Raw genomic sequence first — 25,002 nt, 5'->3', positions numbered from 1 at the left:
TAGAAAACATAGCAATCATATCCAGTGCCCTTCGAGTCTAGGTTCTTTTTTGTTTGTTTGTTTGTTTGTTTGTTTTCCAAACAAATTTCCCAAGCCTTGTATTTGTTCCAATAAATTCTAGCCTTCTCCTTCTGTTCTATCACCCTGGAAGCTGCTCATGCATAAGAGGGTGGAACCACTTCTTTTATAGTGATTGTGAGAAGAGTCCCTCTCACAGAATGCACACTGAGGGCAGGTGCCTTCCCAGCCTTTTACCTGTAGCCCTAGGAGGTAAGACTGTCTTTGCTGCCAGATGAGAAACTAAAAAAGTAACGACTGGCAATCTGACCAGTTGAAGCCCATACTCTGAGACCACTACAACAGAAGGCCACCTCTGGTCCAAACAAGACCTGAGTGCAAAGCACTGGTCAATAAATGTGGGTTAGTTGGGCAAAACAAATATAATTGACCATGAAAAATAAGACTTCAACCAGATCGGGCCAAGCTGGTACCACCTAGTTACACTCTCAAATAGAACTAAAAGTACTGTACTGAATGGTGGCAATTGACTTGCAAGTCAGAACTTTGGACTCTGGCTAATCTGACAGGCTGTGTGACACTAGGCAAGTCCTCTCCACCAATCTGCTGCATCTCATCTTCCCATTTCTTTCTTTTTAAAAAAGGGAAAGAAGAGAGGGGCGGGGAAAACAGCTGGACATTATCAGTGGATCTCAGCAATGGCAGTGCCTGTGAGGTGGTTAGAAATGCAAGTCCATGGTCCCCACCTGATCTACTGTACTAGAGCCTTCAGGACAGAGCCCAGCAACCCCACCAGAATGAGCCTGATGCTCCTTCAAGTTTGAGAACCACTCGGCTGGACCACTTCTGTGATCTTTCTGGCTCTACTACTCTGAACACCTTAAGCTTCTGTAATTCAGCATCCGGGAACCCCTCCCTATCTTGGCACTCTGACTTGGATCTGGCATGAACCTAAGTCAGCTGGCCAGCTCATGTGGTCATGTCTGATGCTTCCTCCTGTGACTAATACAGGAGGCCCTAGACATAGGCAGTTTCCGGCCCTGCACTTCTTTTCTCCATCTACCAGCTCTGCAGTACACATTTTGTCACTGTATTAAAAAAAAAAAAAAAAGTTAAAACATTAGCAAGGACGATCAAACATGAACACGTTGGCATCCTGGCACTACCTTTTTTTAAAACAAATTAATTTTATTAGATGATGTTTTACAAATCTCAACTAAACATTAACTACCTTTTCGTTAGACTTTCTTACTTTCCAAATAGAAAACACATATTCTGTTCTAAACCAGACAGGAGGGACTATGGAGTTCCTGGTACCAGAAAGGGTAATTGTTTAACATTCTAGCACCATTTTTTAAAAAGTTGGAAAGGTGGTTTATTGTTGAGGCAAGTCAGTGAGGAACTGCCCTAACATCTGAGAACAGGGTCTTTCTAAGCTCAGTGATCTCTTTATAGTACAAACTCATTTGAGTGAATAAGAGTACATTTGCTTTGTATGCCAGGCAGAGAAACTTGTAAATAAAACAAACATTCCTTGCTTGGTCCTCATCTGTTTAAAAAAAAAAAAAGTTAAACCTAATAAGTATAAAAAATACATCCCGAAGGTTCTATTTTCTTTGTGCAGAGTATATCAACAAAAGGACAGTTCACTGCTGCTACTCTGACATAAAGTCTGAAACTCCATTGTGGAATGAATGGATGAGTGACTGCATGCAGGACTGGGGCTGGGAGATGCAGAGTTGAACAAGTTAAACTCCTACTCTAAAAGAATGAAGATTGAAGAGAGGCACGTCCAACCTGTCCATCCATCCAGTCAACCACTGTATGCTAAATGTCTGCCAAATTCCAGGCAGGAATGAATGTTCTAAAAAAAATCAAAAGCCAAAACTAAGACAGGCAAATTGGTAACTACAAAAGAAGAAGTACAGCGCTCAGGGTCAAGCATGCAGTACAGATAAAGGGCAGGGAGGCACTTAAAGAGGAAGCCACAGCTCCCTGCTTAATGTGGGTGGACAGAAAGCCAAGCTTGCTTCATGGAGATGTATTATAACGCTGTACCTTGAAGGTCGGCTTGGATTCAAATAGGTGATAAGGAATCCAAATGGATGAAATGCTGGGACAATGGTGAAAGTGAAGGAAAGTGATGGAGATGAACTTCCAAAAGTCAGCTGGCCCTGCTGGACAGGACCAGAAGTGCAGGATAAGAAAGCCCTGAACAGCAGGTAAATGGATAGACCTGGATAAGATAATGCTAAGTGAAGTTAGCCAATCCCAGAAAAACCAAATGCTGATGTTTTCTCTGATTTAAGGAGGCTGATTCATAGCAGGGTTGGAAGGGGAAGCATGGGAGTAATAGATGAACTCTAGATAAGGCAAAAGGGAGGGAGGAGAAGGGAGGGGACAAGGGGGTAAAAAAGATGGTGGAATGAGATGGACATCATTACCCTAAGCACATGTATGAACATAAGTGATTTGACTCTACTTCATATACAACCAGAGAAGTGAAAAATTGTGCTCTACATGTGTACTATGTATTGTAATGTATTTTGCTGTCATATATAACAAATTAAGATAAAAATTAAATAAACTTTAAAAAAAAAAAGAAAAGAAAGAAAGCCATGCACAATACTTTTAGCCTCTGCCTGGCCCTCAGCTCCTTGAGGCAGGCTCCCTGCTGGGGACATCCCATCTGTCTTGCTCCCTCCACATACTGAGAATGGAGATAGGCACCTGTGGCTCATCCGCTCCTGGCTCCTATGCCATCCTGGCTCCTTCATCCACACATCCCTCTGGGTACCAGTGCCTGTCTCAGGCTTCTTTGTACTTGCTGTGCCATGTCTTTACACTTCTGTTTTCTGTAATTTATAAAACACATACTGCCCACGAGTTTGTATTTTTAATTCCTGTAAGAAGTTTCAGGATCCAATTTGTGTGAAAGTCAGAATACAACATAATGTTGTATTGTATGATAAAAGCGTCCAAGAATATAAACAGTATATATCCTGCTAATCAGAAACTCAGACACTGGTTCCCCTTCTAAAGATCACACATTTTCTCATCAATGTCTCATTTTAGTTTTGCATTGAGATGTCCCAGACTTCCTAAAGTAAGCCCTAAGGAAATTTTCCTAACTTTCAAGTCTTCTCTTTTAAACATTTATTGAGAACCTACTATGTTCCTGACTGTGTTAAACATGAACATTTCAGCTCACTTAAAGTTCAGGAGATAAAACTGTGCACTGTGTGAGGGCTAATCCTCTAAGGTATTGCTGATCAATGAGCCACTATATAGATAATGAAAACTGAGGGAAATTTGGAAGACCTTGGATCCAAACCCCGATTTCTGAAAGTTCTTGACTATTACTTGCTCATTCAACAGAGACAATATCAAGGATCTCCAAGATCTGTTGCTGGCCTTCTCTAGGACTTCGGCTTTCTCGAGCATTGTCATTACACTTTGCAAGGGACAGGGGAGACAGGCAGTTTCCTCCCTTGAAAACAAGGAGGGTGGACTGTAGCAATTTTTAAGTCCTGCTTTGCAAAAGATCCTTTGGGGAAGAAAAACAAGGACAGAAAGAAAAGTGGGTCCCATTCATTCCACTCCATATTGCAGTCTCTCGTTTAATTATTCTGCATTACAGGTAGTAATAGACTTTCCTACAAAGAATCCTTCTCTGAACAATGAGAAAAATGAAAGTACTAGAACCACTCTTCAGCAGGGAGCTATGAGGACTAAATGCAATGTGGTACCCTATACTGGATCCTGGAACAGAAAGAGGAAGTTGATGGAAAAACTGGTGGCATCTAAACAGACACTGGAGGGAATTCACAGGAATGTTCCAATGTTGGTTTCTTAGTTTTGATAAATGTGCCATGGTGACATAAAACATTCAAAATGAGAGACACTGGGTGAGGGGTTTATGGAAATTCTCTGGGTAATCTTTACAACTTTTCTGTACACCTAAAATTATTCCAAAAATAAAAGTTTATTAGAAAAGACAAAAATAACCAAAAACCCACCACTTTATGACTCAATGAGGATAACACATGACAACAGTCACTAGTATTTTATGAACACGTATCATGCTTTGCACATATGAATTCACATATTCCTCACAATGAGATACATAATTTTCTTATCCACATTTTGTGGATGAGGTTAACAGAGGCCTAAAGAGACTTAGTAACAAGTGCAAGTAATATCTGCATTAAATTTTTTTGAATTTTTTTTAGTTGTCATAGACCTTTATTTATTTTATTTGTATGTGGTGCAGAGAATAGAACCCAGTGCCTCACACATGCTAGGCAAGTACTCTTCCACTGAGCCCAAGCCCCAGCCCTGCGTTAAATATTAATGCAGAATTAGGGTACAAATAAATCCAGGCACTGTAGCTCCAGAGTCCATGCCCTTAAGCACTGCACATTCAAACCAAAGCTTTCAAAATGTTTCTGGAAATTTCTAAGTAGGCCTGTCTATGGAGATACCTTAAAAGTTAACCAGAAAGACTGAAAGACAAATATTACTTTAATAAAAAGAGGAAGCAAAAGGATTCTAAGGCAAATTCCTAAATTCTGAAAATCTCTACTGCAGAACCAAACCTCACTGCCATTGCCAATAGCCCATCTGCATCTGAGCAACGCTGAACTTGTCCTCCGCATATCTCCAGCACACCAATCCTCAAGACATGCACTACTAGCCTAACTCATGGCCCCAGTCTGCCCCTTGACAACTGTCCAATCAGCTCTTCATCCCTAAAGCATCAGTTCGGGTGGATGGTGAAATTAAACATGGTGGCTGATTTTTTTCAAGGCCCGTGAAATAAGCTTATACTTTGCACTAGACCTGTTGTGCCAGACACTCAAGCATCCATACCAACAACCCAAGAGTGTCTTGTCTTATTTAGGGGGGAAAAAAATGTTCCTCTCTGAACTATAAAGTACCTCATGAACTATGGTTTCACCAAGTGTCAAAAAGAAAGCATCTCAGTAAGCCTTTTGCCTCCACCATGGGGCACACTGAGGGCAAGATTTGGTCTCACCCAGTGAATAATATTTTTTTGAATATTTATTCAATAAAAAAAAAGTGTTCTGAAGTACAGATGGTCCCTTGGAAAGATCTGCTGCTGGACAGATCAACAACCCCCACCATCTGCCCACCATTGGAGTCGTTTGTTTTGAGAAGGTGCCCAAGTGGACACCATCCATGGGCAGAGCCAGAAAGGGACATGAGATAAGGCATAATGAGCTATCCAGCTGGGAAATGGGACACGAAAACTCACAGCAGTCACAGTAGAGATAAAAGAGAGGTAAGCTTGGGTGGCCGAAGAGAAGATGTGACTACAAAGCAAGGGGCAATATGAAGAACATGAACCCAGAACTAGTGACGCTGTCGGAGAATGCCTGCCTACCTCGTGTGGGCATGGAGCGAAGCTCATTGTACGAGTTTCCTCATGTTGTTAGGTACTAAAATGTATGTCTGTTCAACAAGCCAGGCTCTCTTCAGCGTCTGTTGACTTAGTAAATATTTAAACTCAACAATTTCTAGTTGAAAGGCCCTGAGAGTACACCCAGCCTAATACTAACATTTTGATGGATAAACTGCTACTCAGACGGGAAAACTCATACCCAAAATGGAATCAGAAATAAAACCAGGTCTCTTTACTCCTTTGCCTGTGCCCCTTTTCAGACACAGGAAACAGGCACGTATGGCTGAGACTCTGAAAGAACACAGCTTGATGCCCAGTCCCCAGGGTATGGTGGGCCAAATTTATACATTATCCTCTGTCTTGTCTAACACATCCCATCTTTTTGCAACTGGAGAGAATACTAGCCACATTATTTTAAATGAAGCATAAAAATGAAAAATATAAAAGAGTAGCCTGGCTTGGGTGAAAATGATGTTACAGGTGGATAAGAATAAAAAACAGAGACACCGGGGGATTCAAGACAATACGGGAAGCTAGGGAGGAAGAAAGGGCAGAGTATATGGTGAATGGCAGGGTACACAGAAGAAGCTATCCACGAAGGAGCCAAGACTCCTAAAAGATTCTGTGGTTCGGGGCTGGGGATGTGGCTCAAGTGGTAGTGCACTCGCCTGCCATGCGTGCGGCCCGGGTTCGATCCTCAGCACCACATACAAAACAAAGATGTTGTGTCTGCCGATAACTAAAAAATAAATATTAAAATTCTCTCTCTCCCTCTCTCACTCTCTCAAAAAAAAAAAAAAAAGATTTTGTGGTTCACAAGCAGAGGAATCAGAAGGCCCTCTAGAAGAATATCAGTAATGGCTTCTATAGATGGACAGTCGCTCAGGTGGAAGAAAACCTAAAATCTAGAGTTCCACAACAAAAAGTTATCTGCCTCCCACCTCTTCAGATTCAGGCTGTAACAAAACAGGTTTAAGTTACAGCAATGTGTCAGGGTGTGTCCACCCAATCAGCCTTGTCAGAATTTTACTGTTGTTCACTCCTAGTGACTCTGTGGCCACCCTCCATGCTGCTCTGTCACACAAGGTCACCTCTTCTCCAGGAGGAAGGCCTGCCCAGACTTCGTAGCTGCACCAGCCATGTGTCCTTGTATCTCAAGTCTCCCACTTTGCCTGCCTTTCAAGCAAAAAAGAACTTCTGACCCTGTGTCACTGTTACAAGGGTTAATGACCACACCCTTCCTTAGCTGTGAGGCTGATATGCAGAATCCATGGGCCACAGTGACTTTTCCCAAAGCATATTTGATCACTAAAGGAAAGCCTTAAACTCTGGGAAACACTGTCTCATGGAATCACAGTATTCTAAAGGAACATCATGCTTCCAGACAGCGCTTCCCATGGGAGACCCTGAGTTTACTTAAGAGCATAGACCTTGTCAGAATCACTGGCATCCACCACATCCAGCCCTCGGCCCTGAACACCGTGGGCCATAGTTGTTGTATGAAGAAAATAAAACCAATCATCTCATTTAGACAAGACAATGAAACCAAACATGTCAGGATGACCTGTACTTCTTCCTCAGTGCTTAAAAGAATGCCTCACACAGAGAAAGTGCTCATTTATCTTAAAAAATGGAATGGAATGAAACAGAATGGAATGAAATGAAACAGAATGGAATGGAATGGAATGGAATGGAATGGAATGGAATGGAATGGAATGGAATGGAATGGAATGGAATGGAATGGAATGAAACAGAACCGAATGGAGAAGTTTCTCAGCTCTACCTCAAGCCTAAAGTTCCCATAGCATGACAACTCCTGCCTCTTCTCCTCTTCTTTCATCCAAGTTGGATGTCAACAAGAAGAAAATGAAACAAGTCAGAAAAGGAAAGTCATGGGAAAACCAAAGGCCCTTTGGGGTAAGATGGGGGAAGTGTGTGCGCAAATGAATGGGGATAAACAAGACCTGTCTGTATCTAATTTAGACTTAATAAGATAGTTTGCTGAATGTTAATTAAATACTCAGTGGTTGTTACTAACTGTGGTGATTAACTTAATTTTGAATTAAATAAGCAATAAATGCTTAACTGAAGTTCTATTAAATTTTACCCAGCAAGTGAGGAATATGAGGCTCTTAATTGACTTTAAACAAGATAGTTATGGCAAGTTAGTTGAATTTTTATTACCTGAAGATAACTGCCTTATTAAATCTAAATTGACTATTTTATGTTGTAGGGAAGTATGTCATCTGTCCCCCATCTACCAAAACATATTCAAAAAAGTTCACAATAGGTCCAAGCTACTTGGATTGGGGTTCTTTTGTTTTCTGGTCCTGTTTTAATATTCTTTGTTTATTGAAGAATGAATGTACATTAAAGCACCAGAGAGACCTAGGAAGGGATAGGTCAGAAGACCCATGACCATATTTTCTAAACCAAAAATCAGAACTCACCATGGACACAGTTTGAGGATTTGTTTAACATCACAAAACTGAAACTTCTAGGATGTCTCCATAAAATCATTACTGTTGGAATAAACAGCTCGGCTGCTGAACAAGTTGTATGACCCCAGGTAATTAACCTGACTTTTCTAGGCCTCAGGTGTAAAATGACATTGAATTAGAGATCCTGACTCCATTCATTTATATTATTCTTCATCATATATGTACAGCCCCTAGAGTACTGCCTGCATACAGCAGGTGCTCAATAACCACCAAATGAACTGATGAATGCATGAATAACATGCAGGCAACTCAAAACACTCACCATTTTTAGCCCTTTCTTACCAAGCTTTTCCAGCCTAGAACATTTCTAAATATTGTCATTTAACAAATGACACAAGAAATACAAACCCTAAGCCACTACTTGGGATTTTTTTTTTCATTTTCTAAAGAAATGAAGATTAAAACAATAATGAAATATCACTTCTTACATATTAATTTAATTAATTGCTAAGAAAAATGCAAGTTATAAAATTAAATCGTGGTGAAGATACAGAGAAACAAGTTGATTCATAAACTGCAAATGACTCTGCAAATTAGTAGTCTAGTTTCTGGAGGCTGAATGGCAACTGACATGAAAAGCAACAGAAATATATGGGACTTCTGTGCCTGAAATTCTCCTCTTTAAAAAAAAAAAATTTGAAAACATAATCAGTCTATCAGCACTTATTTAAGGTCTACTATGGATCACACTCAATAGAGAAATGAAAGTTAAAAGAGCTCAGGCATCTGACTAAATGGTGGGTTGAGACAGAGAACCCCTCAAAGAGAATAGGAATAACGTATTTCAGTGGCCCCACATGGCAGGCCCTGGTGCTTTACTACACTGACCGCAGAATTCCTCCCATGGTCATGTCACATGAAAGGCACACTTCTCCCCTTTTACAGATGAGGAACCAGAAGTTCACAAGGATTAATCACCGGTACAAGGTTATAGAGCTGATGTGTGGAAAAGCTATGGTTTGAATCTAAACCTGACTCCCAAAGCATCCGTGCAGTTCTACTACATCCCTGGGAGATAAACACATAATACATGAGACAAAATGGTTGGGGGAAAGTGAAGTGCCAAAGAAATAACTGCCTGTAGGAAATAATTTAAAAGGGAATAAAAGTTACGGCCCACGGATGTTTGTTACTGCATTTTTAAACATATTGAATTACACTTGATCTTTTTAAAAGTGAAACTATCCTAGTGCCTATACGGATAATGCCTACACTGGGGCTATTGATTTTAACAAATCTTTAGTCACATAAAATAAAAACATAAGACAAAAACAGGGAAGAATTATTTGTAATAACATTAAATATACACAAACATCATTCACGTCAAAAAAAAATGGACATACATTTTTAGGGAGTTAAGATCAGAGTGATGCCTTAAGTGTTCATGAAGGGACAAAGAAATGAAGAAAATGTGGTATATGTACATAATAGTTTTATCCAGTCATTAAAAAAATAAAATTATGTCATTGGTAGGAAAAGAGATGGAACTTGAGAACACTATATTAAGCAAAAATAAGCCAAATTCAGAAGATCGGGGTCATGGGTTTTCTCTCATATGTGGAAGCTAGAGAGGAAAAAGGAAAAGAAAGGTGTGGGGATCTCCTGAAAATTGAAGGGAGATTAAATAGACCAGGAGAAGGAGGGGAAGAGAGGAGGGGATGGAGCGGGGAAATACTGGGCAATGATAATGGCCAAATTATATTGTTATACTATGTGCGTGTAAGAATATATAACAAATCCCACCATTATGTACAATAATAATGCACCAATACAAAATGTGGAAAAAAGACTAGAGTCATGGCCATATAAAATATCAGAAGAGGTATTTGCGTAAAAGGGTTTTGATTTTTCTTTTTAATGAAGTTGAATAAATGTATTCTAAATTAATTCTTTTTCATTGTCTTTTGGTAACAATCTAATTAATGTTTGGAAGTGTTCAATCTTTTTAATACTAAATATGTTCTTCAAACCTGAGTTGTCATTTTTACATTTTTATTATTCATTCATTCACATGTCCACTCAATAAACATTAATTAAATTCTTACCACATGTCAGGAACTGCAACGGAGGCTGAAGATATGAATATGAACAAAAAGCTAGAGTGACTTGGAGACCTGCACAGGCCAGGAACAGGAAGAATCTGGCATTGCACCAACAGAAAACTTAAGTCCTGGCTCAGTGTTTACCTTGGGTCCTGGGCAAGGCTTTCACCATCTCTCAACCTCAAGGTCCAGACAAGTCGTACTTAGATAACAAAATACACCTCACAGCACCAATGTGGGGAAAACACACGGTTAACTATAAAAAATGGTGACTGGAAGAAAGGGCCATAATGTAATGGTAGGTTCCATTTTGATCAGGATCATGGAAGCTATTCTAGGTCAGAGATCTCCCTGGTGAGATCTACCTGTCACCAAACAGTTGTTCCCTCACGCTACCGCATGACACAACCCACCATTCCCAGAACCCAATCATCCACTTTGCCTGTAGTCCAATTTGGCTCAAATAACCTTGATAAGCCAAAAGAACAGGTGGCCCCAGATAAGACCGCTATAAATATATTTTCACAGGAATTAAAAATAAATTTGAAATAAAAGGTCAGGGTTAATAGGCCTCAAAGACCTTCTAGATCAGTCTTCAACAAAAGCCTGAATTTTCACTGTAACATTCCAATCAGTCACTGCTTGACTATCCCTAGTGATCCAGAGGTTCCATATTGCCAATAAGAACCCATCCCGTGCAGAATAAGAGGTTTCGTGAAATCTATGTAAGATCAAAAGGGTGTTGAGTTCTCTCAAAAGCCATGCCTTCTGTCACCCCTCTAAGACTCCGAGCAGAGAATGGGATCACCTCAGGGTTATGCCAGGACCAGGCTGCAGACTTTGCATGTATCACCTTCTAGAGGCCTGAGTTTCCTCTTATGTAAAATGAGAATATTGAGTGACTTCTATTCTATCTATGAATTATCTCTCAGATCCATTGCCTCAGCCCTAATTCAGCTTTTCTTTATCTTTGGCCTGGGTTTATTACAGTCCCTCAAAAAAAGTGGGGACTGGGAAAAAAAGTGCCATACTATATTGGTGGGGTCAATCCACCCAGCACACCACACTACTCAGATGTTCTCCTGAAACACAGGTTCAGTCCTCTCACTGCCCTAGTGATGCTACTTTCAGTGTGAAGCCTCAATCAAGGCCTTTTTCCATCCATCTCCAGAGCCTCTCTGCTCTGCAATGCATCCCCCATAATTCCAATTTTCCAAGGCACCATGCACTTCTTACTTCCATGTCTCTGTTCAAGTCATTTCCCCAACATAAATACCCTCTCCCCCTCTAGCCCACCAAATGCCCACTCATTCTTCAATGCCCAATCAAATTACAATGGTTTTATCTCTGCAGTTTCTCCAGATCCCTGAGTTAGTCACCATCCATTCAGAGCCAACAGATGTTTTTGCACATACTTGTACATACTGGCTTGATTACTTATCTGACCTCCCAGAGGCAGGAACCACACTGCATTCAAATTTCTATTCCCAAGATTCATGCTGGAGTCTGCACTTGTTCATTCACAGGTGCACCTGAGATATGCTATCCAATGAATGAATACAAAAGTGTGCACAGTGATGGACAAATGTATCCTTAGGGTTCTGTCCAACTGTCAATACTAATAATTCTCCAAGTGAGGCTGCTAAGCTATGGCCAAGGAGAAAGATTTCCAAGGTGGAAATGAGCAGCTATTGGAATGCTGACCTAGCTTTCACCTTAGTCTATGAAAAGGTGCCACTTACCTGCCTGGTCACTGCAAAGTTTACCTTTCCCATAAGTGATGGAATACCCACCCTCTGGGTGGCAACTCCTTACCATAGTTCCTGAAAATGATTAGTTTTCATACCAAACAAAACAGAAGCTCCAAATGGCAACTGAGTTGTTCTTCCTGGGAACTGAACAAAACCTGACTTCAGTGGAAATTCATTAGAAAGAATAAGTGTAGGTGACTCTGGGGACATGCTGGTACTGAATATAGAATAGCACTGGACTTCCACAGTTATTGTTAAGAAGTTGTTATCAAGATGGACCACTGTATGGAAAATAATACAGAAACACAGCTACAATACACACAAGGACAGAGAATCAATCTCATTTTTTATCTATTAGTAGACAGGGCTGCCCTATGGCTCCTTGGTCTAAGCCTCCCATCCTTTGAGGTCTCCGCTGAGACTAAGCAATTCCAATGAGCTTCTTCTGCACATGATCTGACAGGTCACACAGGCCACCAGGGCTTCATGTGCACCTCTCCCATGGTATTTCATTACATTCTGCATACATATTAACATGTTTTACCTGCCCTAGTAAATGCCTACAATCTTGCACTGCCTTCAAACATCCTGGAACTTTTACTTTTATAAATGTAGTTCATTCAATAGACATTTCTTGAGGTCACTTTTGAAGTCCTTAATTTAGGCATAGCCTTGGGCTCTCTTAAAATGTCTCACTCAATATTCACAAATGAATAGGGTGGCCATACAGTTTATCCTCCAAACCAAAACACCTCTGAAAAAGGAAGGGGACAGTATGGATACAAGTTAAATAAGCTAGAATACAGACATAAACAGAAAGTAAGGCCACTCTAGCCATAAAGCAAGTATTGTTGCTTCAGACATTTTTATATGTAAGGAAATTGAGGATAAAAATCCTTTAACATACTAAATGTTCTCTTAAAAATGCCAAGGAATGGCATGTATACTGGTGCTGGCCTATAATCCCAACTCAAGAGACTGAGGTAGGAGGATCGCAACTTCAAAGCCAGCCTCAGCATCTTAGCAACACCCTGTCTCAACATTAAAAACAAAAGGGGCTGGGGATGTACCTCAGTGATAGAGTGCCTCTGGATTCAATCCCCAGCAGCACTGACAATAGCTATAGCAAATGTCCACAGCAAGAGTAGTGGAGGCCAAAGCACATTTCTATGAGGTCAGTGACCCGGGCTTGTCCCAATCCCCTTGCTTACCTGCCTCAAGAAAAGTTCCCACACACATATCTATGGAAGACCTGGCTCATCCTTCAGCACTAGCTTTCCATTTGAGCTACTGGGGGTTTTACTGCCATCATGTGAGTCTACTGCACAAGCAACTCCTGCAGAAGAGGAGAATAGAAGGAAATCCCATAGGACCAAAAAATGTAAATACAACACAAATAAACCTAAGAGAGAATGGGATGGTCATGGTAGAAAGAGGGACACTGCACAGCCATTCACTGGTGACAAACAAACTCTTGCACAGCCTGGAAATGCCTGTGAATGTCTGTGGCTCTCATCCCATGTTCTGGAGCAAACTATTTTCAACCATGGTGCCCTCCTTAATGAGGCATTAAAAGGAGTAAATCATAAAACCAAATAGTGACCCCTCTGCTACATGGCACAGCTAAGATTTGAACTTGGAGTTGTCCAGATCTAAATCCCATGACCTCCATCAGTAGAAAAAGGAGTCATCATTGTGTGCCAGATGTCATACTGAACACCCAGGAGGGACCACAAGTACACACTACACTACCATTTATAAAGCTCCATCAAGGGGAATTTCTCTGGTTTTCACAAGTGTGTTGTGATCTCAAAGAGAGATCATATGATCTCTCTTTGAAGGCAACTAAGGCTTAGGGATGTTCCAGAACTTAAGATCACAGAGCTCATGAGTGACTCAAACACAGGACTTGGTTTTCCATAGACCAAAAACTATCTGGTACTGCAAAAATGACAGTAAGGTGAAACCCACACCTTCAGACTCTGCATCAACACCTGGTTCTCAGTTTTGCCTTCTGTTATGGTTTAGATATTAGGTGTCCCCCAAAAGCTCATGTGTGAGACTATGCAAAAAGATTTAGAGGACAAATGATTGGGTTATGAGAGCCTTAACCCAATCATTGGATTAATCCTCTGATGGGATTAACTGGGTGGCGGCTGAGGGTGGGTGGGTATGCTAGAGGAGATGTGTCTTTGGGGGGTGTGCCTTAGGGGTATATATTTTGTATCTGGCAAGTGAAGTCTCTCTCTTTGCTTTCTGATCATCATGTGAACAGCTTCCCCTCCACTACACTCTTCCACCATGATGTTCTACCTCACCTTGAGCCACAAGGAATGGAGCCAACCTTCTATGGATTGAGACCTCTGAAACTGTGAGCCCCAAAATAATCTTTTCTTTGTCTACAATTGTTCTGGTCAGATATTTTATTCACAGCAACAAAAAAGTTGACTAAAACACTTTCAAAAGCCTTGTTCACAGGCAGCTAGTTCTATTAATTAGTGCTAATGAAATAATAACTCTTTCTTGCAGGGTGTGGTGGCATACACCTGTGGTCTCACCACTTAGGAGGCTGAGGCAGGAGAATCACAAATTCAAAGCCAGTCTCAGAAACTTAGAGAGACCCTGCCTCAAAATAAAAACTAAAAAGGGCTGAGGATATAGCTCAGTGGTGAAGAACACCTGGGTTCAATCCCTAGTACTTAAAAAAAAAAAAAAATTCTCACACCTCTGCATAGGGCTTACTGAAGATGTACATATCAATTATTTCTTGCTCATTTGCAGAAGTTAAGAAGCAGGACAGGAGTTTTAAAGACAGGAGTCCAAGTCTCATTCTGCCACTGAAGGCTTCGTAGGAAGGTTTCTTCACCCCTGAATACTTGCCCACTCTCTGTGAAGCAAGACTGATCTTGCCAACACAATGAGTTGCAATTGGGAATTAAGTAATAAAAATGATCGTAAAATGCATTTGCCACATAAAAAGTGCTATGAAGGCTATGAAATACTAATGGGCTCTGCAAGATGGGTTGTGATGAGCAGGTTTAAGAGGGAAGAAAAAGATAGGAGGCTCTGCCTGTAATGCATCTAAGACCATCATCCTGAAAATTTTCAGGCCAGCAAAAATAAAGAGAGAATGGTGGGAAGTGGGCAGGGAGCATCACCTATAAGAAACGATGGAGCTAGCACAGATCCAGTACCTTGGTTCCTGCAAGCAAGTGGCAGGCATCAATGTCAATGACACAATAACCAGATAACACAGATAATAACCAAGCAATAACACAAATAGCCAGAACCATCTTAATCACATTGTTTTCAAAGTGTAAAGTGAAAGGCCCAAGCCTGAGACAAAAGGATCTCCCAGTTATACCCCCTCCCCGAATTCTCCAAAGCAAAGCCCTTGGAAGGTAGGGGATATGTCAAGTACAACAGAAACTGAGAATGAAAAGCACCTTGGAAACAGGGCTGGTCTGGGAATGAGGACCAAATGTGAATAACTAAATCTGTTCCTTTCTTTAGGTCTCAGTTTCCTTCTCTGTATAATAAGGGATTGGGTCACCACCAAGGAACCAGGCCATACTTGTAAAGCAGGAACTGGTTACCTATTTGGGGCAGCTCCTACTGACTATAAGCTTTGATGTCCATAAAATAGTTTTTTTGTAGCCAGGTCTGATAAACTGGAGAAAAAAAAAGATAATAGTAGAACTAAGCTAGTTCCTATTATTATAATAACAAACAGTTTCTGGAATCTGTTTTTCCTTCTCTCTACTCTGCTGATGTGGTACAGGACTATCTCCCTGTCCTGGAGATTTTAGCAATCTCTAAACTGCCTCTTGCCTTGACCTGCTATCATTCTGTTCCCAGAGCTCTCTGAAACACAGATCCAACAAAGTCTTCCTTTGCTCAAAAAGTAATAAAAGCTCTTCCCCACCCCACCTCTGTCATGATCTTTACTTCAGCCTACAAGCCCTTGACCATCTAACCCTCCCTAGCCAGCCACACCCTTCACATGATCTCCAAACAGTTTTTTATTCCCTAAAAAAATTCTAGTCCTCAAGCCTATGGATATATATCAAGTTTTCCCCTGCCTGGAAAGCTCTTCCAACCCTATCTATCATGAGAACCCATACCCACTCCTCAAAATCCAACCCAAATGTCTTCTTTTCCATAAGTATTCACCAAATCTTCCAGATGGTCAGTCACTCCTTTCCTAATGTGCCCATTAGCCCTTTGCTCATTACTAAGGCCTTAGCACAGTCTATTTCAGTCTCTCTCCTATGTTAGAATAAAGATCCTTGAAGACAAAGCCTGTCTTTGTTTTCCTTATAAGCCAGGAACCAGCACTTCTGCCTGACATACGATAGTCACTCAGTACACATGTAATGAATTTCATACAAGAGATGGAGCTGTGTGTGATCACACTCATAGGTGGAGTAAAATAGGCAAGGACTCTGGAAATCGCTTCATGGCACAGAGAGGATTTTGATCTTGATATCAAAGGATCATAGGTTTACAACAGGCTGAAGATCCAGGAAGGGAGAACAGCACAAGCAAAGACCTGGATTATGAAAACAGAATAATAAAACTGCCTGGCTGAAGGAAGGAAAAGCAAAAGGCCAGTTGCACATTCAGTTTTTCTTAACATAGCTGATCTCACACCCTCAACACCACACTCCCAGTCCCCCAGTTTCATCCCACTGGTAGCACTGCTCAATGCCACCTGTGGCAGCTACAACACCGGTGATTCTCCATCCAGTCCTGGATCTCTGTAGGCTCAGGGTTCTAGGCAGTAAAATCATGGTCCCCTTTGCCATGATTGCTATCCTGTGGTGGTAGTGAACTATTAGGCCACTCCCTCTCTTCCCATAGCAAATACTTCCAGAGCACTTATCACATGCCAGGCACTCTTCTGGGCACTGGGATATCACCAGTAATAAAACAGACATCTTTGCAATCCTCAAGAAACTTATCTAAAAGTAGAAGGGAGATAGAAAAGCAAATATTTAAGGTGAAGTGGTGATTCATGTTTATATAATATCAACAGATATTGTTCATTCATTAACAAATAGCTACTAAACATCTTCGAGGCATCAGAGATGAGAGGGATTCAAAGATAAGAAAGACAAAGTATTATTCATATCACCAGTTGCCATTCCTAGGATCTACCTCCTCTCCCCCAGAGAATAAGCAACTCATTCATCCATTTATCAATGAGTCACCAAAATGTAAATAACCCACCTGAGGCAGGTAGGTAAAAAGAAGAACTAGAGCTGATCCCTTGAGTCCAGAGCCAGAAAGCTTTCTTGGAGGAAGGGATCCAAAAGGAGGGATTTGGTTCAACTCCAGAGTTGTTGCAGGAGCCATAAACCAAAGGTAATGACATAGATGGAGACTCCCCACCACTTTTTTTTTATAGCCCCAACTGTCTCTCTATTGGATACATCAAATCCTTATCCCCACATTGGACTGGGTGGGAAAGTAGGCACTTTTGAGAGGAGCAGATGATTTGCTGCAGAGGCTCAGTCCTCCCAATTAGGTTTGAAGAGAGAGAAGACCCAAAGATAGAGGGCATGGTGGCAGCTTAAGAGAGAAGGAGGTGGGACAAAGAAGTCACTCATCCAGAGAAATCCTCAACTGTGATCCCACCAAGCCCCAAGGAGTGTGTGCTGAATTAAGTCCCGAAGAACACTAAAAAACATTATCAACTTGAACTTTTCCTGCTGTGGGCACAGAAAGGAGTGGCGAAGAAGCTAGCGACCAAGCACAAGTTGGAAACTTGGCAGTGTTACTTAGTTGTGCAAACTTATCTTACCAAATTCATTTTCTCACCAGCAAAATGAGATTGATAATCATCATAGAAGTCCATTTTTTGTTACTATAACTTAATACCTGAAGCTGGTACAGTTGATAAAGAAAACAGGTTTACTTAGCTCACAGTTCTGGAGGCTCAAGGGCATAGTACAAGCATCAGCTCAGCTCTGGTAAAGCTCTCATGGAAAATGATACCGAAATAGTGAGAACATATGTGGGGACAGAGATGACATCAGCAAACGGGAAACCAAAGAGTGATTCAAATCAGGCTGGCTCTTCCACATGTTCTTAGGAAAACTAACAGGATTCCAAAGGACCACCTTAATCTTTCCCAAGGTACACCTTTAATGACCTGAGGACCTCCCACCTCCATCACATGAACTCTTGGGGGACAAACTACATCCAAAGCATAACACTCATAAAACCTACCTCAATGAATCATTATGGTAATTAATAATCACACAGCAAGCACTCAAAATGTCTAAAATTATATACTATCATTAAACATGATAAGAAGATAAACATTTTCCAACTTTAATTTTACAGTTTACCTGCTTCAACACATTAATGCCCCAGACACCTGTCCATCCTCCAATCTCATCTCAGTGACCTGCATTAGTAATGCACCACCAGTCATGTCCTCTTGGCCGCTGGGCAGGCAGGGCAATTCCCACTACACACTTCCATTCCTCTACCCTCCCATGCCCTCACATTCTCTGCCTCACAGGCACCTTCACGTCATTGGGTTTCTACCCAGGTCCTAGTTTACTGCACCACGATTTTACCTTCCACTTCCTCACTTCTGGCAAGTTTCTTCGAGAAAGTTTCTTCCACCAAAGCGTAGCATTCCAAAACTATATTCCAGGAAAAGTCCCCACCCACCAATGCACATACCTGAATGAGGGCCTAATTATACCATGGGTCAAAGTCTCAAGTTCATTCATCCAGCAATGTTACTGGATCCAGCAAGTGTTACTATGCCTCCTACATTACCATCAAATACTTAATCCCACATCGATAGTTCCAGAGGCCCTGTCTAGCATTATTCTGTGAATCACAAGCCTTTAGAAAATCAGCTAATGGCTCCTACAGCCTATGAGATAAATGTAAACATTTCTTTTTAGCAAAAATTAAGAGTCCTCCCTTTTCTCCGTTTCCCACAGCTCTTCATGCTGGCCATTAAAACACAGCCTAGAAAATCAATCATGCTACCTTTGCCTCACAGGAATCTCACCTGCCATTCTTCCACTTTGACAGTTCCCACTGAGTCCTAGAGATTTGGTTCAGACAGTTCTCCCTCTATGAAGGCTTCCCTGAGTTTGGTGCAGAGCAGCCAAAACATACTGACAGCACCTGATACACTGAGATCCCCCACTCCACCACATACGCCCTCCCCTATGCTCCTCAAGGTCAAGGACCATGCCCTCCTCATCTCTATACCCAGGGCCTACCCAGTTCTGGTATACAGTAAGCAAAGTCAAGAAATGTGTGCTCTGTGCACTGCTCTTCTTTCTAGGTAAAATCTGTGCATCTCCAGCCTTCATTCTTACCATGTTACCTACCAGTTTCCATTTCACTGTCCTTGTTCTATTTAAAGCTATTTAATACAGCAGATCTCTGGGTGAAGAGGGCTTCCCAACCCTTATAAATTATACATTGTCCTTGGCCAAAACCCCTTCAACATTCCAGCACCCTGAGCCTTCCTTCTGAAATCAAATCTAATCACATTCTTTCCCTGTTCCCAATTAACCCATGTTAATTGTGCAGCAGAATGAAGCCACATACTATCAACAAGAATCACAAGTTTGAGATGGCAATTTTGAGCACATTCCTAATTGGCTAAGTAACCCTGGAGAAGAGTTAAAATGGAGGTGGCTATGTCACCAGGCTTAATTCTCAGAGAATCTTGGAGATTCAAATGGAATAGATGATGTTAAAATGTTTTCTAAAGTGCAAAGTACTATACCTCCATAAAGGACATGATTAACAAATTTTATCAAATTTCAATCATTGACTGTAAGATGTGTCATTATCAACCTAAAGTGGAAAAAAAAAAAAAACCTGTTGAACTATGACACATCCGTGATTATAAGACAACCAGATTTAGTGATATTAAAATGTTGAAAAAGTGTCTTAGAATTAATTTAACACAATTTATCTTAATAAAAACAGGATCCTGCTATTGTCAGTGGTACATAATAGGTACTCAGTAACATGTCAATTAAATGAACAAACACCCAATGATAATATTCTTAACCAAATTATCACCTCTCACTGAAACTGGGCAGCAGGAGGCTTCTCAATGTGAGAAATCCCCTCTCATTCATGTTCCAGCCTGCTGGAAACCCTCAAATGATGGCTTCACGTCATATCCAAACTCAATAGCTTGGCATTTTTAAAGTCCTTCATAATCAAGTCTCCTCTCCCACCCATCATTTCCTGAAATTGTCTCCCTCTCTTGGAGGCATCACCTCTCCACCAGAATGTGAATTCAAGAGGGATCCCACTCATTCCCACCATAACAATCAGCTCAGAGGCTCAGCTTCTCCTTCCTCCCTATCGCCAAGGCCAAGGCTAAGCCTATGCTATTTACAGGGTGCCTGACCCTGAGGGACTGTCTGACCCAGAGGCCCCAAATTTGTACCCCTACCATTCCAATAGCTACTCCTGTCTACAGACTCTACATTCTAAACTTGAGCACTGGGATTAAGGGCTGCCTTGCAAGCATCAGAAGCAAGATACATAATCTCCTCTTTAACTGGCCCTGGTGTTGGCAGAAGTTCTGCAAGGAGGAGGATCTTGATGGAATAGAGAGAACTCTACTGGGTGTTCTGTACCCCCACCTCGGTCCACCTTTACTCTGCTCTAGGGCTGACACTCAACTCTACATGTTTCCCTACCTGTAAGAGTGAGGCAAAGTGAGAATGGGAGAGAAGGTTAGCTCTTTCTAAAGACACCCCCATCCACTTCCCTTCCTTCCTCTAGAGATTTTCTTAAAATGCACGCGTGCAGGAAGAGGAAAAGCAGTAAGTCACTAACACATTTGTGACAATTCATTTTATTGGAGAGGCAAGACATCCAGAAAAGGGGATGAGGGATCAAAAGAATAAGGTGATTGAAACAATTTTAAGTGAGTTTGGCTGAGGAAAGTAGCTCAGAGATAACCCTGAGTTCTTGCTAATCCTTTCCTGTTGGAGGGAAAGTGGTGGAACCCTCCTAAGGAAAGGAAAGTAGAGTTTTCTTGGGACCCTGAATCCCAAAGACTCCACCCTGCCCAAGAATCCAGGTACCATTCCACGGACGAGTTCATCTCAGGTTATACCCGTCCCTATTCCAAACCTTATGCCCCCATTTACAGTTCATCTTTATTTCCCACCCTTTATTCAGTTATCTCTGATCTGCACTTGCCTGGCTGAAATACCCTTCCTCCATGGCTGATTGACTTCAGAAAATTCCCCATCCTTCAAAAGCAACAATCAAGCACAGCCCCCTCCAAAGGCCATTTCCTTAAAACTCTTAACCTTATATTTCCCCTCAGCACTTAACATTTCCTATTGGGTCAGGTTTGGCTTCTCCACTCAGTTGAGTGCTCCCTGAGGGTAAGATCTGGGCCCAACACACCAGCAAAGTGCCTGACACACAGTGGGGACTCTAGAAAATGCTTACAGAATGGGAAGTAGGAGTCCTGAGCCACCTACTTTATTTATGGCTCGATCTCTAAAGAATGACTTCGGGGAAGACCCTCCAGTCTTGGCCTCGGTTGCTCTAACTCTGAAATGGGAGGACTTGAATGACTGGGTCTCTAGGCCCTTTCCACTGTGACAACTGAGATTCCGCGAAAGCTCTAAGCGGCTAGGCGTGGCCCCGCCCCCTGGGCGCCCAGAAAGCCCGGGTAGGGGGCGCGCAAAGACTCCAACCCCGCCCAACCCCCCGATCGAGGCTTCCCCAAAACTCTGGGTCCCCCTCCCCCACGGCGTGCACCCGGTGATTGGGCCGCGGTCGGCACTTCCGCACCGCGGGCCTGGCGGCCGGGGAAGGGCGCTCTGCACCCCGCGCTCCTGCCACCCTAGAGGCGCTCTCGCCCGGAGCGGGCAGGGGGTTCCTGAAGCGCCCGCGGGCGGAGGGTGAGGGGGAAGGAAGGAGGATTTGCAACAATACCTCAGGGAGGAGGCAGACGGGGCAGCGGCAGCAGCGGCGGCTGGAGGCGGAGGCAGAGGCGGAGGAGGAGGTGCCCGGGCACTCCCCCTCCCATTGTCCCCAGCCCCGGACAGGCCCGGCCCCACGCCCCGCACCGGTCCGGGCGAGCGCGCCGCCCGCGCCCAGCGCCCCGCGTCCCGGGCCGTGCAGCCAGCCCTTACCTTGCAGCGCTCGGCTCTCCCCGATCGCTAAGCTACTTATCCCGGGAAAGCTCGCGCGGGGCCCGGGAGCGAACCCACAGACAAAAAGTGAAACTTCGGCAGGGCTGGAGCGGCTGCTGGTTGGTGCCTTTCCCCCTCCTTCCTCCCCACCGTCCCCACCCCCTCCCCTCGGTCTCCCGTGCGGTGCCCTGAACGCTGGAGGCTGACGTCAGGGGCCTGAATTCCTGACTTTGCCTGCACGCATTTGTCCATGTAAGGTATGGGAAGGCGTGTGCCCGCGGGCCGCAGCGCAGCGCTCGCCCGGCGGGGGAGGGGTCGCACGCAGAGGGCAGTGACTTTGCCAAAAGGTGGGCGCACAGAGGGCATTGCATTTCCTGGGAGGAAAAGGAGGAGACGTGGGAATGTAGGGAACTTGCAAAGGAGGAAGGGAAAGAGGGAGGTGTGGAGGCTTGCCTCTACTGGAGGAAGAGGAAGGAGACGTAGGAGGAAGCGGCCGAGTTGAGGGGCAGATGGAGAAGTGGGGCAACTTGAGTCTCCTATGTCGGTGTCAAATTAGAGGACTGAGCTTGATCTCAAGTATTCCCTTCGACAGACCTCCTCCTGAGCCCCACCCCGGATTCCCAGCAAGACTAAAACTTACAGGATGTTCAAACTGGCAGAGACAAACTTTCAACCCATTCACTTCACCCGTGAGAATGCTGAAACTTGCAGAAAAGAAATGATTTGCACAGAGCCTACGCTCAACAGATCCAGGAGCGGGACCCGAGTCCCTGTCTCCCCTCAGGATTGATTCCAGCCCGCAGGCAGGGTCCTGACTGCCTCCCTGAGCTGAGAACCAGGTTAGATATCAGACTAGGCAGGAGGACCACCCAGTGAAGTGACTTTGTATTTTCCTTCCAGAGCTAGTTCTGGGAAGGTTCTGGTTGACAGTGAGCCCTGCGGAACAGAGACATTCAGTTGCTTCAGGGTAACTTCCCCTGTACTGTGCTGAAAGAGGTGAACCCCAGGAGTCAAACAACTACAGCTTGCTCTGTACTTACAGCTTCAAAAAAAAGTATGCGAACTGGGTGGACTGGTTTGAATAAAGACAAGCCTGTTCTTGGAAGGTTCAAGTCGGATTTTTTTTTTCTCTGACGTTTGAAAATGTGAATAAAGGTGAGAACTACCATTTACTGTATCCAGGGGTTATTTCCTGGAAAGCACTCCAAACCTGTGACTTCCTTTCTTTGTGTTTCTATCCTATTCATATCTAAATGAATAATCCCTCACTGCAATATATCATAAAAACACTCTTTCATCTGTATTATTTCATCTTCAAGTGAGTTGGATAGGATTAATTGTAGTCCATCTTCTACCTTTAAGGCAAAAACTCAGGTAAACGATTTGCCAAGCACAAAATAACTAAGCAAGACCTGAACTCAACTGCCCACCCTCCACCATACAGGTCACCTGATTCTGTGCTCTTCCCATGCCATCTTCCTGGCCTTTACCTCCAGCAGGACCTGATTCCACTCATACATGATGAGAGTACACTTTGAGTTAATAATGCACAAAAACTCCTAAACATGGTTTTTTTGAGGTTATATTTTGATGGAATTCTTTTAACCAAGAATTAAGGAAATAAATGTAAAAACCATAGGCTGTTGGACTCATTTATTGAGCATTTCTTTTGTGAAGTCTTTGAATTCAGATATTTCTGGGTTTAAATTATTTAACCTCTTTGTTCCTCTCAATTTTCTCATCTGTACATACAAAAATGTGAATCTGGAGGCAGAGAAAGATGACTGAGAATACCCACCCAGAGCCTCTCACTCCCGAGATGGCCTACATCCTCACTTGAATGGGTATTTCCTGCTTTATCCCCAAAGGGTCTCTCTTGAGATTGCCCTATTTCTTCCTTAAATGAGTATCTACTTTCCTAAATAAACCTCTTTCTATGGCAGGAGGCTGGGAGTGGAGATACCCACCCATTCCACATGATAATGAACTATTTTTCTTTTTACTTCTAACATGATTTTTAAAAATGGGAAAGATGAGCTCTTAAAGAGATTTTGTTCTGAGATTTTAAAAATACCAAATCCTATCACAACACAATTCACTTATTCTATCAAACATTTCAGCAAACCCACATCCTGAGTACTACTATTTAGTATGAAAAAAATCCCAGTATCACAGGAGGTAAGAATGGATTCACCCAATTCTCATCAGCTATAACGGGACTTGACCTGCATTTCCCCACCCACCCACCCCTCTTTCTCCCACTTACAAAGAATAATAGAGTTCTAATGAGGATTAATAAAATTTAATAAGGTATAATTAGTCATTCATTTCCTCTATCATGCACATTATAAGAGTGCTGTTTTGGACCCAGAAATGCTACTAATTATGTTGAAACTGTTGCATGGGTGTGTTGGGGAACATCACTGTTTCTCCTCCTGAAATATTTATGAATTTCTTAGGTAGGCATGGTGTTAGCATGAGCATTACATAATGTTAGTCACAAAAGATAATTTCCATTTATGAGGCCTTCACAGGCGTATAAGTGACAACATCATCAGTTGGATGCTTGGTGAACCGCATGTAGTACTAACCCAAACCAACATCTCATTCTTGTTTGCTATTCTGGTTTCTTTTGCACTGTCACTTTTTTTCAACATCCTATTAACACTTGCTATATGCAGGGGTTTGGACCAGAAGGGAAGACTGTAAATTTTCAGACTCAGTACTCTCTAGTACTGCTGGTTTATCTGTTCAGAGAATAAAAAAATGCACCATCTCAGGTGGGGTGGGGTCCCATGGTCCAAGGATGAAACACTGCTCTTTTCAAGACCAAAAGTAGCAATCTCATTAGTGTGTTGATGGCACAAAAGATTTTTAGGCAGGCTGGGCTGTGTTTCTACCATTCTGTTGTAGCTACTAACAATTCTGTACACAAGGATCTTTGTGCAGTTCATGCAGTTACAGGGCTGGGGACCTGCAAGCCTGATCCAGGGCAGCCACTGTAGACCTGAGGTCCTGGTTCTTGTGAATCCACCCAAAAGAATTTGAGGGAAACACAGTAGTAAGTGAAAAGTTTAAGAGAGTGAAAGAAAAGAGTAACGT

The 25,002-nt window shown here is 42.6% G+C and overlaps 1 protein-coding gene and 1 long non-coding RNA gene across 7 annotated transcripts in view; one reads left to right on the top strand and one right to left on the bottom strand.

The window, feature by feature from the left end:
• Lpp (LIM domain containing preferred translocation partner in lipoma) overlaps positions 1 to 22,058 on the bottom strand; it is a 644,616-nt gene extending 622,558 nt beyond the window's left edge. For 4 of the 6 annotated variants that reach the window (XM_078043842.1, XM_078043841.1, XM_078043843.1 and 1 more), the window contains exon 1: positions 21,901 to 22,058. The gene's annotated coding sequence lies outside the window, so the exon portion shown is untranslated. Of the gene's footprint in view, positions 1 to 21,700; positions 21,820 to 21,900 lie in introns of those variants that run through there. The other 2 variants (XM_040270156.2, XM_078043844.1) reach the window with 1 other exon arrangement.
• LOC120884421 (uncharacterized) lies at positions 21,880 to 23,005 on the top strand. The gene is made up of 2 exons (XR_005726859.2): positions 21,880 to 22,019; positions 22,493 to 23,005. It is a non-coding gene; the product is annotated as an uncharacterized LOC120884421 (long non-coding RNA).
• Positions 23,006 to 25,002: the final 1,997 nt, after the last annotated feature.

Source organism: Ictidomys tridecemlineatus, chromosome 3, assembly GCF_052094955.1.
Source record: "Ictidomys tridecemlineatus isolate mIctTri1 chromosome 3, mIctTri1.hap1, whole genome shotgun sequence".
NCBI classification, from domain to species: domain Eukaryota; kingdom Metazoa; phylum Chordata; class Mammalia; order Rodentia; family Sciuridae; genus Ictidomys; species Ictidomys tridecemlineatus.
The sequence above is the reverse complement of the archived record's forward strand: the minus strand, read 5'-3'. Positions and strand labels throughout refer to the sequence as shown.